General features: G+C 44.6%; 1 protein-coding gene across 2 annotated transcripts in view; it reads left to right on the top strand.

Moving 5' to 3' along the window:
* The first annotated feature begins 3,426 nt into the window (after positions 1-3,426).
* Positions 3,427-19,670, top strand: part of Ppp6r2 (protein phosphatase 6 regulatory subunit 2) — a 72,591-nt gene continuing 56,347 nt past the window's right edge. The window contains exon 1 of one of the 2 annotated variants that reach the window (XM_032919460.1): positions 3,427-3,657. The gene's annotated coding sequence lies outside the window, so the exon portion shown is untranslated. The remainder of the gene's footprint in view (positions 3,658-19,670) is intronic. The other variant, XM_032919468.1, reaches the window with a different exon arrangement.

Consider the following 19,670-nt stretch of genomic DNA (forward strand, 5'->3'; position numbering starts at 1 on the left):
ATCCTTAGCTGGAAATGTAGTCGGAGTTGTTGTATTGTTGTTGTATCCAAGGATGCTCACAAGTTGACAGTCCAGTTTCCCACTTACCGCATCAGATCCAAATCTACTTCCACCCACTCTATTAAGTTTCAGGAGGACAGAAGAGCCCTCTGGCTTTTTTTTTTTTTAATATTTTTTATATTATTTATTTATTTATTATTTATATGAGTACACTGTAGCTGTATTCAGATACACCAGAATAGTACATCAGATCCCATTACAGGGGGTTGGGGATTTAGCTCAGTGGTAGAGCGCTTGCCTAGGAAGCGCAAGGCCCTGGGTTCGATCCCCAGCTCCGAAGGAAAAAAAAAAAAAAGAACCAGATCCCATTACAGATGGTTGTGAGCCACCATGTGGTTGCTGGGAATTGAACTCAGGACCTCTGGAAGAGCAGTCAGTGCTCTTAACCACTGAGCCATCTCCAGCCCGCCCTCTGGCTTTTTATGTGCATTTTCCACCTTGGCTTCTGTTATGGAGTTGCCTGTGGTACGGGACAGGCATGCGTCCTTCTCATCCTCATCAGGTATTGGTGCTTCCCACTGACTGCTATCCCTAATGGTGATTCCAGTGGTGTTTACTGGTACCTCACTGGTTGGCTAGTGTTCATGCTTGCTCTTTGGAAGATGCATTTCTTTATTTTTTTTAAAGAATTATTATTTATTTTAGGTACGTGGGTACCCTGTGGCTGTCCTCGGACACACCAGAAGAGGACGTCAGATCCAATTACAGATGGTTGTGAGCCACCATGTGGTTGCTGGGAATTGAACTCAGGACCTCTGGAAGAGCAGTCAGTGCTCTTAACCACTGGGCCATCTCTCCAGACCAATGCATTTCTTTATAAGCTCAGTTCTATAGTGCATGGCTGTTCTACCCAGAATAGCTCAGGACAGCCCAGGGAATGTCTCTGTCTTCAACCAGGATGCAGTCAAACTTCTCTAAGAATGAATGAACTCCCATTAGGAGAGCAAACTGTCTTCCTAGATTTTTTTTTCTCTCTCTTGAATATAGTTTTATTTCTTCAAGATGTTCCTACCATTGATATTTTTCGCATCAAACTTTCTCCATTGAAATCACTGTGTGGTTTCAGGTCTCTTATTGGCTTGTGATACCACTTGGAAGGAGGAAAAACCAAATGGGAGACGAGGCTATAAAACTGCTATGATGTAAGCCTGAGGCTTGAAATAGAGCAGTCAGGGAAGCTCTGGCTGGAGGAGGAGGGGGAGGCAATGAATAAGGATCTATGAGGCAAGTCAGCAAGCATAGCAATAAAAGGGGAGATGCCCAAAAAGATACAGAGACAGTGTGAGCAGTTGACCTGGGGCAGGAGGTTATCACGACTGAAGTGAAATACTAGGAGCAGATAAAGTGAGATGATCACACCACAAACAACTTTGTGGGCAACAGCAAGGATTCTTGCTTTCATCTTGGGTGAGACAGCAAGCCCTTAGGTCAGAGACGTGATCTGACTTATTTTAATTGGATCCCTTTGAACACGATGCTGAACGGCCTACAGCAAGTTCTCCAGGATAAAAGTAGGGGGCCCATCTACACTGTTTTCAGTCACTTGAGAGAAACTGGTCTTACAGGTTAGATACAAGAAGAACAAGAGGTTTGCTGATTAAGTTCAGAGTGGGTGTGAAAGGAGTAGGGTAATGCCACAAGTTCAAGGCCAGCCTGCACAACTTATCGAAACCTTAGGTCCTCAAAACAAACAACAAAACAAAAGGTATTTTAAAACTAGGTCTCAGTAGCGGGGGTTGCCCTTGAACTCGGTATGTGACCAAAACTGATGTTAAACTACTGATTCTCCTGCCTCAATCTCCCAAATGTTGGGAGTAAATGCCAAGCTCAAAATTAAAAAAAAAAAAAAAAAAAAAAAAAAAAAAGGCGGGGGAGGTAAAGGGCTGGAGATGCAGCTCAGAGGTACTGTTTCCTTATTTCATATATATCAGGCCAGTACCTCAAAAATGGTGGTGCGTGCGTTTCTGGGAAAAGGGTGCACAGAGCGGCTGCTGATTCACGAACTCTGGCGTGGACATAAAAATAGTGTAAAGGTCAGGGCAGGCCTGCACCTGCTCACTGCTGCGGTGTGGGACTTGTGGGTCATCTCCTGTATTTGGTATCCCAGCACAAGGCCGGGTTCCGCAGCACATTCAGCTTTTGTATTCAGGGTACTTCTTACCCAGAAACACTTTCAGTTCTGGGAAAAGCTGTGCTGCGGACAACTAACTACAAGAGGCCACACCATGAACCCAGGTGCCTCCGATTTTGCTTTCCAAACCGGGGAAGAAAAACGCCTATCTTTCCCCAACGGTGTCTCTTTGGCGCCCTCTGCTGATAAAGGGAAAAAACACAGCAGCACCACTTCAAAGGGAAAAATACTTGAAGGAACCAGATGCTCTCCCCTTCAGACATTTTTGCACTTTGTAGTCCTAGCGGACCGGGAACTCGCTGAGTAGTCTAGCTAGGCGAGCCTCGAACTGGCAGAGATCCTCCTGCCTCTGGTATTGGCTGGTATTAAAGACGTGCGCCAATTCACCCGGAACGACAATGTTTTGCTTGCCTGGGACTCGTTAACTTCCTGCTTTGGTCACCCAAGTGCACCACCCACGCCGGGTTATATTTTCGCTCAACAGTATTGTGAACTTGCAGCTGAAAGGGAGTGAGTGAGTTCATAACTAGCATGTGTTGATACATTCCTTATATGTTTCATTTCTACTTCTGACATTTTCCCACGGCTTACACTGCCATCGGAAATCAGTCTCATTTTAGAGATTAATTTAATTTTGAACTCATTTCAACCCATGTTAGATGGACACATCTGTGACGTGCACAAACCCTGGGCAACAAGGACCCGGTATCCAGGAAAAGGAAAGAACCGCAGGGCGGGGCGTGATGGCACACGCCTTTAATCTCAACACAGGTAGAGGTAGATGCAGAGGTAGGAGAATATCTATGAGTTCGAGGCCAGCCTGGTCTACAAAGCGAGTCCAGGACAGCCAGGGCTCTGTTACACAGAGAAACCCTGTCTCTAAAAACAAAACAAAACAAAACAAACAACAAAACAAAACAAACAAAAAACCCCCAAACCAAAAACAAAACCCAAAAACCAAGTAGATCCGCTGGCGATCCGGTTCAGAGACAGGAGGTACAGGAGACCAGCGCACGCCACTGCGCGCTGCTGCTCTGGTGACCGAAGGTGCCCAGAGAATTTAGCACAGCCAGCTTGATCACGGGGACGCCTCAGGACGTTCCAGAGCAACTCGAACAGAACCCCGGAGCGTGGCACCGATTCAGCGCCTCCTCCGATGGCCCCGCCCCCGGGACGCGCCCGCGCCCGGACCCTGTGGCGCGCGCAGCCCTGCGCGGAAGCGGGTCCCCGGCGCGCGCGCGCACTCGCGGCCGCCATTTTGGAGCGATCTCGCCCGCGGCCCCGAGCCGGTCCCGAGCGGGTCCCGAGCCTCCCGCCCGCTGCGCCCGAGTCCGAAGGCGCCGCGCCGCGGGGCCGGGCCCATGTGCGTGCGGCCCGCTCCAGGCCGTCCGCACTTCACCTCTGCGAGCGTCCTGGCCTCCCTCGGGCCTCGGAGGAGTCGCCGCGACCCCCAGCCTGCGGGGCAGGTGAGTGCGGCCGCGCGCCTGCTGCTCCCTCCGGCCCAGGGAAAGGGACCCCCCACCCCTTCTCCGTCAGTCAGCGTCCTGCTGTCAGTCAGCATGTGCAGTCAGCGCCCAGTCGGGAGATCGGCCCCTTTGTCACCCTGCTTCGTCAAGGGGTCAGCGCCTCTGTCAGTCTGCTCCCCTGTCAGCCAGCACTGTCCACTCCCGTCATTCATTCATTCATTCATTCATTCATTCATTCATTCCTCTCCATTCCCTCAGCTAACCCTTCTTGTCAGTCAACACCCTTTTTAGCCGCTATCCCAGCTCATGCCTGTCAGTGGTCAGCCAGTTTTCCCACTCTCAGAATTGCTCTCAGCCTATTAGTGGCCACTTGGTCCTCCCAGTTGTCCACCTCTGCTCCTATCAAGGTCTCTCACCTCTGTGGGTGCCTATAAAGGTGTGGCAGCCCTTGGATATAGGGCGGCGGGGGTGGGGGTTGTCAGTGCTCCCTGTCTCATCTTTGTTTTTTTATACACCTTCCTCATCAGTGGCCTGCTGGTGGTGACCTTTCCACATATCAAGTGTTCCCTCACTGCTCCTCTCCTCCTACCAGTGCCCACTGCCAAGCACTGGCTTTGTTATTGTCCTTTATCTCCATCCTATTCCTCTTCCGGGTCATTCCCCAGTTGTCATCACTCGCCCATTGCCTTTCTACACTCCCCTCCCCCCATCATCTCTTGCTTCTCCCCCTGCTCCTCTCTAAGTGTCCCTCCTTTACGGAACTTCTTCACCTGCTACTTTGTATTCTTGCAGCTGACTACTCACTTGCCAAACGCTGTTTCCAATTTGCAGTTCACTGTCAGCTCTGAGTCTCATGTTGCTTTCCCCAATTCTTGATTTGCGCTGTAGCCCCTCCCCTCAATTTGTCACATCATCATCCGTGTCCCTAGGCCTTATTCCAGACAGAGTTTCATTAACACCTTCCTCTGTGTCCTACCTGACAACAGCTGCTTGCTGGCTTCTTACCACCTCATTTCTCATTCTCCCCACCCCACTCCCTTCCCGAGACTGGGATTTTTAGTATAGCCATAGATGTCCTGGAACTCTGGCTTTGAACTTAGAGATCCGCCTGCCTCAGCCTCCCTAGTGCTGGTATCAAAGGGGAGGGCCACTATGAGCCAGCTTCAGTCCTCATTCTTATCTGTTCCCTTTCTCTTTTTCTGAGACAGGGTCTTGCTATGGAGTCTTGGCTATCTATGTAGACCAAACTGGACTGAAACTCGGAGATTTGCCTACCTTTGCCTGGGATTAAAAGTTTTCCCGGGGTTGGGGATTTAGCTCAGTGGTAGGCTTGCCTAGGAAGCGCAAGGCCCTGGTTCGATCCCCAGCTCGAAAAAAAACCAAAAAAAAAAAAAAAAAAGTTTTCCCAACCAAGTCTATTCATCTCTCAATGTACTTATGTTTTGGGTCTTCCTTTTGACCTCTCTAATTCTCATGGGAGCTAAATAAGTTTTCGGAGGCAAAAAAAGAGGCTACCTTTTGCTTAGTTTTTCGAGACAGGGTTTCTTTACATAGCCCTGGCTGTCCTTGAACTAGTTTGGTAGACCAGGCTGGCCTCTAACTCAGATCCGCCTGGCCTCTGCCTCCCAACTGCTGGGATTAAAGGCATGTGACACCATTGCCCAGTAAGGAACTAGCTTTAAGGAGGAGGTGGGGGTGGGAGAGCAGGACAGAGCCTTTTAACACAGACGTTGGAAGGAGATGGGGAGGGCCCAGATCTCTTGCAGGAACTAGATAATACCGTTGTGTCTAGGTTGGCTGGAAATGTTGGTCTTCTAGTTGGCCTTACAGGCTTTGGTAAGGAGCTGGGTTTGGGGGGGAACTTTATAGGCTGGAGATTGAGTTGTGGGGTGTTATGATTATATGAATTTTGGTACATGGGTAGGAGGGGAGTGTTGTGGTTCAAACCTCAGTGGTTAACTTCATTTTGGAGGAAAAGCTGTTGAAAGTTCTTCCAGAAGTATGTAACAGTTGAGGAGAGGAATGAGGGAATGAGAGAGCTCAGAGTGATTCCCAGGCTTCTCGATGGAACAAATGGTTTGGCAGTAGCATCCTTTAATTAATCGGAGAGTCTGGGTTGAGGCAGTGATAGATATGAGAGAATTATTACATGTTAGAGAGAAAGAGCAAGGTTTTCTTTTGGCTGAAAGTAATGGGAGACTTCTAAGAAGCCCAGGGGTCATTAGGGAGAATATATCTTACCTACAGATATGAAACCCAGAGGGGAGGTAAGGCTGAACATACAATTTTGAGCAGGGAGATAATGTTTAAGGCTTTGGGAATAACTACTTACTGAATGTACATCATAATGTGTTGAGTATTTATTGTATGCCATTACATTTAATATTTATTTATGAATTTGGAGACAAGGTCCCTCTATGTAGCCCCAGCTGTTCTGGAACTTGCTATATAGATCAGACTGACCCGGAACTAGCAGAAATCTACCTACCTCTGCCCCCCAAGTGCTAGGATTAAAGGCCTTCCTTCCCCTGCCCAGCTCTGTATTTAATTCATATGGGAATTTCTCATCTAGTCTTCAAGGTAACCATTGACGACTATAGGAGCTATAATTTCCCTGTTTCACAGATAAAGAGACTGATGTCAGAGAACCAGAACTTGTACTGCAGGCAGTTTGGCTCTGCGTCCCTTCTCTCTCTCTCTCTCTCTCTCTCTCTCTCTCTCTCTCTCTCTCTCTCTCTCGCTCTCGCTCTCGCTCTCGCTCTCGCTCTTTCTCTCTCTCTCTCTAGCTCTCCTTACAGAAAGAATAATGTTTAAAATATTTAATAACAGTAATGACTGGCTCCAGTTCTACCATTCTTGGCAGGCCCAAATACTTTAGTGCGTTATCCATATCATCTCATGCAATCTTCACACTGATGTAGTCCTAAAATTGCTCTTCTTTCAACTCTTTCCTTGTTTATTTTTTTGAGACAGGATCTAATTTTACCCAGGTGACCTCAAATATTGCTCTATAGATTGAGGGTAACCTTAAACTTCTGCTCCCCTTCCTCTATCTCCCAAGTGCCTGGATGACAGGGTATGCCGCCATGACTAATTTATATAATGCTTGATTAAACCCAGGGCTACATGCATGCTATCAAGCATTCTGCTAACTGAGCTACATTCCAGTCCCTGTTTTATTAGTTTTAAATAGACTCTCATGTACTGTAGGCTGGCTGGAACTTGGCTAGGTAACTGAGGCCTGAGCTCCTCTGCTTCACACCAGTACTGAGATTGCAGGCATATGCCACCGTCTCTGCCTCCTGGTTACTCTTAACATTTCTATTAATATCATATGAGGGCTAGAGAGGTGTCTCCGTGGGTAATTGTACCTGCTACAAAGGTAAGAGGGCCTGAGTTCAAGTCCCCAGCATCCACATAAAAGCTGGGCATAGCTCTATGTGCCTGTGTAATATTTATCCTTTCAAATTTAACTGATATTTATACCAATAAAAACACGGGAGGGGTAAACAGGTAAAAACTTTCTAGTTCACTGAGGTAACTTTCTTTTCTGAACTATATACAAAATATTTATTTACAAGCCTAATCCTACAACTAAACTGCTAGTTCTTTAGAAATCTCTGTGTCATTCTGCCTAGCTAGCTTACCTTTCTCTGGAGCTCCTCCAAACTCAGGGCTCCTTAGCTCTCTTCCTTGGAATACTGTTTTACCTGTGTCCTGACAGCTGCTTCTGTGCTGTTCCTTCAAGCCCAAAGAGAGATTTCCTATCTCCTACCCAGAGTTCCTTCCATGAAGTTCTTCCAAGCCAAAACAGTGAGAGAGCTAAAGAGAGTCCTCTCAAAGGTCCAATGGCTATAAAAGAAGCCTCTAGCTCCTCCCTACACCCTTGGCAGGCTGAGCCTTGTCACTGTCATGGTGCTCCAAGCCAAGTCACTAGGGGCGGAACCATTTCACCTTTACCATGGGGCAGGCAGACAGTTCACCTGGCTGACTTTGCCTCTGGTCTTAGAGCAAAGACTGACGGCCTCTCCCAAGCAGCTTGCCTTAAACTAGGCAGGGCCTTTCCATTCTTTAGCATTCTTATCTATGGAGGATTTTAGAGGCACCCAAACTTCATCTGTACGGGACACACCTAACTGCATCAGACACCGCGGTATCTGAGCTTTTCTATTCTGCTAACAATTAGGTTTTCTGTGTACAGTAATCAAATATCCTGTAAAATGCATGTAACCCAAGAACTGCAGGGTAGAGGCAGGTGGATATCAGGGGTTCTCTGACCAGCTAGCGTCTTCAAAACTGGAACCCAAACCAAGGACAACAGTAAAATCCAGGGTAAGCTTCTGGTCCAGTGAAATAATCTTAAAAGAAAAAAAAAAAAAAAAAAGAATGACTGAAGACACCTAGCATCTTCTTCTGGCCTCTACATTCACAGGTGTGGCCTCCCCCTAACCTCCCAATACATGCCAATCAAAATAATCATATGAGAGTGCTGAGATACAAACCACAACAAACAAACCAGAGTTCATGTTTGAGCACACTCCAGAGCCTGTTCCTTTCACAGCTGCATTTTATTGGTGACTTATACAAGCGAATGGCATGACCTCTCAGGATGCTTAAAATCCTCTTCCAAGGCAACTCATGTTGCTGTTTTCTTTTGTGTTACTCTAAAGGTAGTTTTCTAATTAATAATTCTGTGCATAAATATACTTGAGAGAAAGAGGTATACACTTTATGGAATAAAGAATAAACAGGGGTGACATACTTAATCCTGGCAGAGGTAGGTAGTCCAGGGAGCATGGTCTACATGGCAAGTTCCAGGCTAGCCGTGTGGTACATACTGAGACTGCTTTAATTACTTTCTATTTTATTACTTTTCTATTGCTGGACAAAGCACCCATGACCAAGGCCACAAAAGAAAGAGTTTAATTTGGGACTCATAGTTTTGGTGGGTTCAAGCAGGCAGACATGGTGCTAGAGCAGTAGCTGAGACACATCCTGGTCCTCAGACATGAGTCAAAGAGAGAAAACTGACCGGGAACTGTGAACCTCAAAGCCCACACCCAGTGATACACCTCCTCCAACAAGGCCACAACTCCTAATCCTTCCCAAACAGTTCCACCAACTAGGGTTCAAATATTCAAATGTATAAGTCCTTTGGGGTAGGGAGTGTGTTCTCATTCAAACCACCAGAAATCCTTGACCAAAAAAAAAAAAAAAAAATCCATAAAGCAGACTTCACACTTTGTTCTGTATCTTTTTATTTTTATTTTAAATTTACATAATTAGTGTGTGTATTTGTGTGTAGGTCAGAGGACAACTTGCTAAAGTTGGTTCTTCCTTTCCATTCTGTGGGGTTCTGGGTCAAACTCAGATCCTAAGTCATGTTGCTGTTCCCTATGTCTTGTTTTATAAAATTATTTTGGAAATTATGTTGTATACATACACAGCTAGCAGCTTTCGTGCTTTTAGCTGAACTACAGTCTTTTGTTTTTATTTTGTTTACAATATTGTATTTAAAATTAATGAAGTATATTTCATACCCAGGGAAATTTTAATCTGTTTGAATTTAATAAGTTTTAATGAGTATGAACATTAATGTTGCCAGTTGAGGTGGCTCATACTTTTAATTCTGGCAACAAGGAGTCAGAAGCAGGCAGATCTCTTCAAGTTCAAGACCAGTCTAATCTATATGACTACTGGGCCAGCCAGGGCAACATAGTGAGATCAAGTCTCAAAAACAAACATTATTGTGGACATCTCTCATGTCAATATATAAAGTTGAAAATGCCCTGTGTTTTTTTCAGTCATTACAACCATCCTGTCAATCTTCAAGTAGTTGATGTTCTTACTCTGTCACTAAAGAGTAATTTCTAGGTCCTCAGAATTTAAATGGAATTATAAAATACATTTACCTTTCATGGAATGACACACCCCTGTGGTTTCAGTAGTCTGGAATCTGCTGAATAAAAGAAGAGTCATGAGGTCACCCTGGGTTATATATATGGAAAGACTCTATCAAAAATAAGAAAACAAAACAAACTTCTTTTACCCAATTTGTTTTGCTAGTTTTAGAATAAGCTTTTATTTTTATTTATTTATTTATTTATTTATTTATTTATTTATTTATTTATTTTGGTTCTTTTTTTCGGAGCTGGGGACCGAACCCAGGGCCTTGTGCTTCCTAGGCAAGCGCTCTATCACTGAGCTAAATCCCCAACCCCTAGAATAAGCTTTTAAATGTGTGTGATTAATTTTGCTATGAATTGGATTGGTATTATATAGAATCTATAGATCATATTCAGAGTTAAATTAATGGGTCTTTTATTTATGCATTTAATTTTATGTCTCCATTTAGATTTTTTAAAAGATTTATTTATTTGTATGTATATGAGTGTCCTATCTGGATGTACACCTGTGTGCCAGAAGAGGGCATCAGATCCTAGTATAAATGCTTGCCAACTATCATGTGAGAATTGAACTTGGGACCTCTGGAAGAGCAGACAGTGCTCTTGACCCCTGAGCCATTTCTCCAGCCCTAGATTTTTTTTTCTTAGGAATATTTTATGTTTTCACTGCAAAGGTACATTTTTCATTTGAATTATTTTGAGCTCTTTTGTCTTTTGGTAGTATCATGAATGTTTTTACATTGTTTTTAATTATTGTACAAAGATATATTTTCTGTATGTATAATGGCAACATATTCTGCAACATTGTATAACTTACTAGTTCTCATACTATATCCCTTTGGATTTACATACTTATATCTACAAATAAAGACAGTTTTACTTTTCCTTCTCAGTTGGTATGCCTTTTGTTTTACTTTTTTATTGCATGAATAAAAGCTCCCAAACAGTGTCAAATAAAAGTGATAATACTGGGCATTCGATGATTGAGAAAGCTGTCTTCACTCCCACTTTGTGGAACTAAACAGTTACTATTATTATTGTGTGTGTATATGTATGTGTTGCTATGGTTGCATGTGTTATTACTGTGCGTGTATGATGTGAGTGTGTACCATGGTGTGCATATGGAAGTCGAATGACAAGTTCATAAGGTCAGCTTTCTCCTTCTACCTTTGAGAGGGTTCCCTAAAGGAGTAAGGTCACCTGGCTTGTGTAGCAAGTGGTTTGCCTGCTGAGTGGTCTTACTGGTCCTGGAATGTTCTTAATGAAAGAGTGTTGGCTTTTGTCACTGCTTTCTTCTGCATCAGTTCAGATGGTGATTTTATTTTCATTGATTTGTGGTATGTTATATTGATTGGTTTTTCAGATGTTAAAAATAACTGCATTCTTAGAATAAACTTTTGGCATGATGTCCATTCTTTTCGTGTGGATTTGGTTTGCTAGTGTTTCGTTGAGGATCTTGCAAATTTATGAAGAGAGATTTATAAACACCAAGTTTTCCTTCTTTTTCCCCCTCCTTTTCTTTCTCTTCTTTCCTCCCTTCTCTCCCTCTTTCCTTTTCTTCTTTTCTGTTCTAGGGTCAAACCTTGTATATCCTTGGCAGTGCTGTCTTGCTCTTGGTGGTTTTGAGACAGGCCATCACTCTGTAGTTCAGGCTGGCCTGAAACTCAGTTATTCTCTTGTCTCTGCCTTCTAAGTACTGGGATTAAAAGACTTGAGCCATCACTTTAGGCAAAATACCATAGAAATATCTATACAGTCATTTTTGGCTATATTGGAAATTGAACCCAGGGCCCACTGTATGCTAGGCAGGTGCTCTGCCATTGAGCTACATTCTCAGCCAGAGTTTTTCCCCCTTGAGACTGAGTCTCATTCTGTGGCCCTGACTGGACTGAAATCACAAGGATCCTTCTTAGTCTCTGGAGCACTGAGATTACAAGTGTGAGCCCTGGTGCTCAGCACTCAGCTCCTGACCTCCTTTTGAGATGAGATTTTGCTCAGGTTGATTTTGGAATCCTCCTGCCTCAACCTCCTGAATGCTGGGATTTACTTATTTAGAGACATGGTCTCATGTAAGCTCAGACTGACTTTAGACTCTTGGCAGAGAATGACTTTGAACTACTGAACTTGGATCCCTCTGCTATTTCCTTCTGAGTGCTGGGATTATAGACTGTAGTCTCCTTTATGCTGGGCAAGCATCCTTTCAGCTGATATATATCCCTAAACCTTACCTTGTTCTCTGAAAGATTCTTTTGCTGGCTGTAGAAGTCCTGCTTGACAACTTTTCGTCTCTCAAAAAGCCCTTCAAAGGGGCTGGGGTTTAGCTCAGTGGTAGAGCGCTTTACCCTAGGAAGCATAGGCCCTGGGTTCGGTCCCCAGCTCCGAAAAAAAAAAAAAAAAAAAAAAAAAAAAAAAAGCCCTTCAAAGAACTTATTTCATTGGTTTCTAGTCCCTGCTTTTGTGATAAGTCAGTTATTATTGATTACCTAATAATGTTTCTTGGCTTCGTTTAAGACAGTTTCTATTTTTCCCCGTTAGTTTAACTGTAGTATTCTAGGTGTATTTATCGTTTTTGAACTGTTGGGCTAATATGTTTAAAATCTATAAAATGGCCAAGTAGTGGTATACACCTATAATCCTAGCTGAAACTGAGATAAAGAATCTAAAGTTGGGAGTTGGACTGTGCTAAATGAGACCCTGTCTAAAGAAAGCAAAACAGAACAAACACTGGGTGGAGCGGCACAGAGTTTTTGTTTTGTTTTGTTTTGTTTTTTGTTTTGAGACAGGGTTTCTCTGAGTAGCTTTGGCTGTCCTGGAACCCACTTTATAGACCAGGCTGGCCTTGAGCTTATCAATCAGTCTACCTCTTCTGATCGAAACCAGGGGCTAGAGAAATGGTTCAGAAGTCCGCAGCACTGCCTGTTCCTCTAGAGGACCCAGGTTCAATTCCCAGCACCCACATGGCAGCTCACAACTGTCTGTAACTCCAGTTCCATGGCATCAGGCATGCACATGATACACATATATATGCATGCAGACAAAACACCCATACACAGAAAATAAGCCTTAAAGAAAACCAAACCACCAGTAGCAACCAAAGAAAAATGCATTTATTTAAAGGTGTCACACTAACTCTTTCTAGGCCTAAATTAAGTATTTTCCCCTTCAGTGAGAATTGAGACTTTTTCTTTTTTTTTTTTTTTTTTTTTTTTTTAAAGATTTATTTATTTATTATATTTAAGTACACTGTAGCTGTCTTCAGATACACCAGAAGAGGGCATGGATCTCTTTACAGATGGTTGTGAGCCACCATGTGGTTGCTGGGAATTGAACTCATGACCTCTGGAAGAGCAATCAGGTGCTCTTAACCGCTGAGCCATCTCTCAGCCTCCAGACTTTTTTTTCTTTCTTTCCTTTTCCCCTTTGATACAGGGGCTCATGTAACCCAGGCTGAATGTAAACATTGTAGCTGGTGTTGGCCTTGCCTGCCTTCTGAACTGCTTAGTCTACCTCCCGAGCTCTGAGATTACAGGTGTGTTCCCCAGTGCCAGGCAGAGGTTTTCTATCTCTATACCAGCATTATGCTTGGTGGACAGCAACAAAATATTTAGTCCAACTTTTTTAAAAGAATTAAGTTATTTATTTTATGTATGAGAGTACCCTCTAACTGTCTTCAGACACACCAGAAGAGGGAGGGCCTCAGAGCCCATTACAGATGGTTGTGAGCCACGACGTGGTTGCTGGGAATTGAACTCAGGACTTCTGAAGAGCAGTCAGTTGTCTTAACCACTGAGCCATCTCTACAGCAAACCCCACTGCCCCCTGCCCCATGTCTGTTTTTTTAACTGCTGGTATTTAACTGAGTGCCTTATGAAGTTCGAGCATGTACTATATCACTGAGCTACAATAAAAATGTTGAGTTTGGGGCCCTCAAGATGGTTTAGCAGGTAAAAGTGCCTGCCATGCAAGTCTGACTACCTGAATTAGATCCTCGGAACCTACCAAAACATGGAAGGAAAGAATTGACTCCACAAAGTTGCATTCTGACTTCCACACAGACTGTGGCTTGTGTGCCTGCACTTTTTTTTTTTTTTTTTCTTTTTTTCGGGGCTGGGGACCGAACCCAGGACCTTGTGCTTCCTAGGCAAGCGCTCTACCACTGAGCCAAATCCCCAACCCCGTGTGCCTGCACTCTTACATACACATTCACACACACACACACACACACACACACACACCTGTTTATTCTTCTTTTTTGAAATAATGTCAAATTTTTGGTTAGGCTATTAAATTATGGGGACAGTACCTTAATACCATCAAGACTTGATTGTGGCCTTTGTCAGGATGGGCACAACCATTAATTCTAGTACATGGTTCTGATAAATCATGGCCCTTCTATATTAAAATGGAAAATCTTTCTAACTTGGCAGGTCTAATTTGGATTCCAGATATTGTCTCCTCAGTTCTGGATAGCTCTCACCTTATGGCAGCTGCTCTTGGAGTCAGACATAACACAGTTACAGCACGTGCTATCACACTGCACACCCAGGAGTCAGACATAACACAGTTACAGCACATGCTATCACACTGCACACCCAGGAGTCAGACATAACACAGTTACAGCACGTGCTATCACACTGCACACCCAGGAGTCAGACATAACACAGTTACAGCCCGTGCTATCACACTGCACACCCAGGAGTCAGACATAACACAGTTACAGCCCGTGCTGTCACGCTGCACACCCAGGAGTCAGACATAACACAGTTACAGCCCGTGCTATCACGCTGCACACCCAGGAGTCAGACATAACACAGTGACAGCCCGTGCTATCACACTGCACACCCAGGAGTCAGACATAACACAGTGACAGCCCGTGCTATCACACTGCACACCCAGGAGTCAGACATAACACAGTTACAGCCCGTGCTATCACACTGCACACCCAGGAGTCAGACATAACACAGTTACAGCCCGTGCTGTCACGCTGCACACCCAGGAGTCAGACATAACACAGTTACAGCCCGTGCTATCACACTGCACACCCAGGAGTCAGACATAACACAGTGACAGCCCGTGCTATCACACTGCACACCCAGGAGACAGACATAACACATTTACAGCACGTGCTATCACACTGCACACATCCAGGAGTCAGACATAACACCAGTTACAGCCCGTGCTATATCACACACACCCAGGAGTCAGACATAACACAGTGACAGCCCGTGCTATCACGCTGCACACCCAGGAGTCAGACATAACACAGTGACAGCCCGTGCTGTCACACTGCACACCCAGGAGTCAGACATAACACAGTGACAGCCCGTGCTGTCACACTGCACACCCAGGAGTCAGACATAACACAGTTACAGCACGTGCTATCACACTGCACACCCAGGAGTCAGACATAACACAGTTACAGCCCGTGCTATCACGCTGCACACCCAGGAGTCAGACATAACACAGTGACAGCCCGTGCTATCACGCTGCACACCCAGGAGTCAGACATAACACAGTGACAGCCCGTGCTATCACGCTGCACACCCAGGAGTCAGACATAACACAGTTACAGCCCGTGCTATCACACTGCACACCCAGGAGTCAGACATAACACAGTGACAGCCCGTGCTATCACGCTGCACACCCAGGAGTCAGACATAACACAGTGACAGCCCGTGCTATCACGCTGCACACCCAGGAGTCAGACATAACACAGTTACAGCCTGTGCTATCACACTGCACACCCACAGCAGCAGCAACTGCTTCCTGCTTTGTTCTTTGCAGTCTCAGCTGTTGTACCACCTGGGAATTTGGAGAGGAATGTAATGCAAACCTGGGATTTCCTTATTTGTTAGACTTTCTTTTTGTTCATTCTGAACTCTGAACTTGTGTGTGTGTGTGTGTGTGTGTGTGTGTGTGTGTGTTTGTGTGTGTGCCTTCATGTGTATGCATATGTGAGTAAACAGACCTACAAAGACCAGAGGTCAGATTCCCCAGGAACTGGAATTTCAGGGGTTGTAAGGTATAAATAATTCTGGGAACTGAACTCAGATCCTCTGCAAAATCAGTACCTGCTCTCAACCACTGAGCCATCTCTCCAGCCCCATTAACTCTGAACTTCTATTTTGTCCTTTAAGTGAACTGAGAAGCATCTTTTGTTTAGAACTTACAATTGTTATCTGCAGGAAAGGTACTCTAGTTTGATATAAAGCTATTCTACCCTTTTGAACCAGAGTGCTCTCTCTCTCTCTCTCTCCCCTCTCCTCCCCTCCCTCCCTCCCTCCCTCCCCTCCTCTCTCTCTCTCTCTCTCTCTCTCTTTCTCTCTCTGTATGTGTGTGTGTGTGTGTGCTGCGCTAGAGGGTCTTGTGGCATGTGTAATATATATATATGCCTTGAATCAACTAAAACCCAAGCAGGCGGGTTCACCTGTGAAGGATTCTCTCGATTAGCAGGAAGACCCACTCTAAATTTGGATTATTTGCAATCTGAAGACCCACCCTAAATCTAGACCACATCCACATCTTCTGGTGTAGCCTACATAAAAGCCTGCTTGCTCTCACTCTTGATAGCCAGCTCATCAACTCTGCTGAGGCATTAGTATGAGCTCATCAACTCTGCTGAGGCATTAGTATGAGCTCATCAACTCTGCTGAGGCATTAGTATGAGATCATCAACTCTGCTGAGGCATTAGTATGAGATCATCAACTCTGCTGAGGCATTAGTATGAGATCATCAACTCTGCTGAGGCATTAGTATGATGTTCGCTGGTATTAGAAGCTACGTCAGGATTCCAACTTAGAGGAAAGTTCAGCTGAGGCATTCGGCTATTGGACTCTTGGCCAGCCATTGATGGGTTAGTCAGATGACAGCTTGTAAGCTATTCTAATAAATCTCCCCATATCTATATACATACACACACACACACACACACACACACACACACACACACACACACACACACACACATACACACATTCATTCCTTAATTCATTCATTCTGTTCCTCTAGAGAACCCTGAGTAATAGAGCCACCATACCCAACTTTTTTTTTTTTTTTTTAATGTGTAGCCCAGGCTGGCCTCGAACTCGTGATCCTCCTGCCTCTGCCTCCTTCCGCAAATCCTACCGGTGTGTGCCACCACAACCGGCCCAACTTTTTTTTTTTTTTTAAAAAAGATTTTATTTATTTTATGTGAGTACACTGTCGCTGTCTTCATGCACACCAGAAGAGGACATCAGATCCCACTACAGATGGTTGTGAGCCACCATGTGGTTGCTGGGATTTGAACTCAGGGCCTCTGGAAGAGCAGTCAGTGCTCTTAACCACTGAGCCATCTCTCCAGCCCAACTTTTTGTTTTAAAAGAGATAGAATGCTGCTATGTTGTCAGGCTGGCCCCAAACTCCTGGTCTCAAGTGATCAAGTAACTCTTTTTCAGCCTTTTAAGTGCTAGGACTAGACTCTGGCACCCATTTTAATTTTTCCTCCCAAGTCCACAACATTTTTATTATTGACTTAAAGGAGCCAACCAGACAGGGGAGTGAAATCCAAAAGTTGCAGCTTTGAGTTGAGTTGAGTCTGCACTCTTCAACATGACGTCACACACAAAGAGGAGAAAGAGGCTGACCAGGAACAGCTCTAAGGCTGGAGGAGGATGTGATGTCCAAGAGTTCAGGCAAGGCAAGGCACCAGGGACTGGAGAGATGTCTGTGGTACATGGGTCACATGAGCATGTGTGTATGTATGCACTAGAGGAGGAGAGACTAGAGATACTGATGGGAAAGGCATCTGATGGAACAGTTGGTGAAGACATGGGGTGGAGTCTGCATTGGAGATGGAGCGGCTGGGCTTGGACAGGAGCAGGGTTCTTTGTGACAGAAGGAAGGTCAGGGAATCTGATGGATTTGATAGAGTTGATGGAGGAGAGTAGAGGTACTAACACTTGAGATCTTTTGCTTTTTTTTTCCCCTGTGAATTAAGGGACTAAGGATATTAGAAAGTTGAGGAAAGACTGAAAGGATTAAGGTGGTTTATGATTTATGTTACTGTGTAACAACCCACCCTAATGATTAGTGGCTTACAACAAGATTATTTTTTGGTTTTGAGTCCAGGTTGGTTGGCAGTGTGGGCTGTGCACAGTGGGATTCTCTTCTCTCTTCTTTATGTTGTCACCTTGGTTTACTTGTAGGCCTGGGTCAGTTGGATGTTTATGCCTCTCTCTAGGGTTTTGCCATTATTAGGGAGGCCTGAGGAAGCACGTTCACATTTAGTCAATGAATTCAAAGGTATTGAGCAGAAGCTGTGAAGCCTCTTGGGGATGAGGCTCTGGCATCTGTCTTGATAACTTTGTTGGTTATATTGGGTTTGCAGAGCTGCTGAGAGTGAAGGGGTGTGCAAAGAAACTTTGACTCTACTTTTAGATAGGGTCTGACTAGCCTATGCTAATGTCAGAATTGCTGTATTGCCCAGGCTATCTCAAATCCTCAGTAATCCTCCTGCCTAGTCTCGAGTGTTAGAATTATGGGTGTGAGGGTTTGAGCCAGTATTCCTGGCTTAGATGGTACCTCTTGAGGCAAGAGCTGTAGTTAAGTTTATCACCATTATTATAAGAGAGGGAAACCAGCTTCCTAAAGAGAGTAGGAATAAAGGCTACATTAAATGTTTACTTGAGGTTTGTGGTCGTTAATTTAGAATGAATAAGGCTCAAGCTAGATTTATTCACGGAAGCCTTCTCTTACCAGTGCTTCCCCTATCACTCTCCCCCACTCATGACTGAAGACAGTTACTGGAATTCATTATGGGTTTACAGCATCATGCACATGTTGAACACTTTATATAAATTATATATTTTGTTTTGTTTTTGGTGTGTGTGTGCGTGCGTGCGTGCGTGTGTGTGTGTGTGTGTGTGTGTGTGTGTTGTTTTCCAGACACAATTGTACTCCAAATCTAGATGGGCTTGTAACTCAGTATGTAACCAAGGCTGACCTTGAGATCATACTACACCTCCTGCTTCAGCCTCTTTGAGTGATAGGACTTCAGGCATGAGTAATAACACTTGGCTGCAGACTACTTGGTGAGGGGTATACTGTCATTTTCTAAATCATGTGTTAGAGGGCACAGAGAACTGAGGACTTGAAGAACCTAGGAAATGGCTGCTGGCACAGTCCATGTTTTCTCAAGAAGGTAACCATATTCTAGCACATTTAATAAAAGGAAAAGAAGTCATCAAAGCAAGTGCAAAAGAGACGACCAAGATGGTGACCCTCTGGTTTTGGCCTGTGAGTGGAAATTACAGCAGACAGCCTGAAGCACTGAGTTGTACTGAGCTTTGAGTAACTGGGCCTTCTCAGTGCCCACAGATAGCAAAGTCCGTGCAGTGCTGTGCTTGGTGGGTACTTCTCTTCACTGTGGCTGAGATGATCTAGAGTCCCTTGGCTCTCAGTTCCTTTGTGCTGCTGCGTGCATTTCAGCTGTGCTTACTGCCCACTGCCCTTCTTGGTGCTTTTTAGTGTCATATTATGGCTATTTGGGCCATTTCATTAACTTTTACTTTTTTTGAGGCAGGCTAGCCTTGAACTCACATAGTCAACATGACTCTGCTTCCTAAGTGTTGGGATTAAAGACATATGCCACTCCACACGCTCAAAAAATCACTCTTTTGGTTGGTTGGTGGTAGCACACTTCTTTAATCCAGCACTCAAGAGGCAGAAACAGGCAGATCTCTGTAAGTTTGAAGACAGCTTAGTCTACAGATCGAATTCCAGGACAGCCAGGGCTATACAGAGAAACCCTGTCTCAGAAAACAAACAGGAGGGCATGGGTGGTTTAGTGGAATTCTCACCTGCTGTGTGGGAGGCCTGGGTTCGATTCCTGGCTCATGCAGAGTCCAGTCCAATTCCCCACACCCACATGGCAGCTCACAACTGTCTGTAACTGCAAGATACATATGTGAAGGCAAAAACATACCAACGTGCATAAAATAAAAAAAAAAAGCTGGAGCGATGACTTAGAGGTTAAGAGCACTGGCTACTCTTTCAGAGGTCCTTACGTTCAATTCCCAGCAACCACATGGTGACTCACAACCGTCTATAATGAGATCTGATGCCCT

Source organism: Rattus rattus, chromosome 1 (assembly GCF_011064425.1).
Source record: "Rattus rattus isolate New Zealand chromosome 1, Rrattus_CSIRO_v1, whole genome shotgun sequence".
NCBI classification, from domain to species: domain Eukaryota; kingdom Metazoa; phylum Chordata; class Mammalia; order Rodentia; family Muridae; genus Rattus; species Rattus rattus.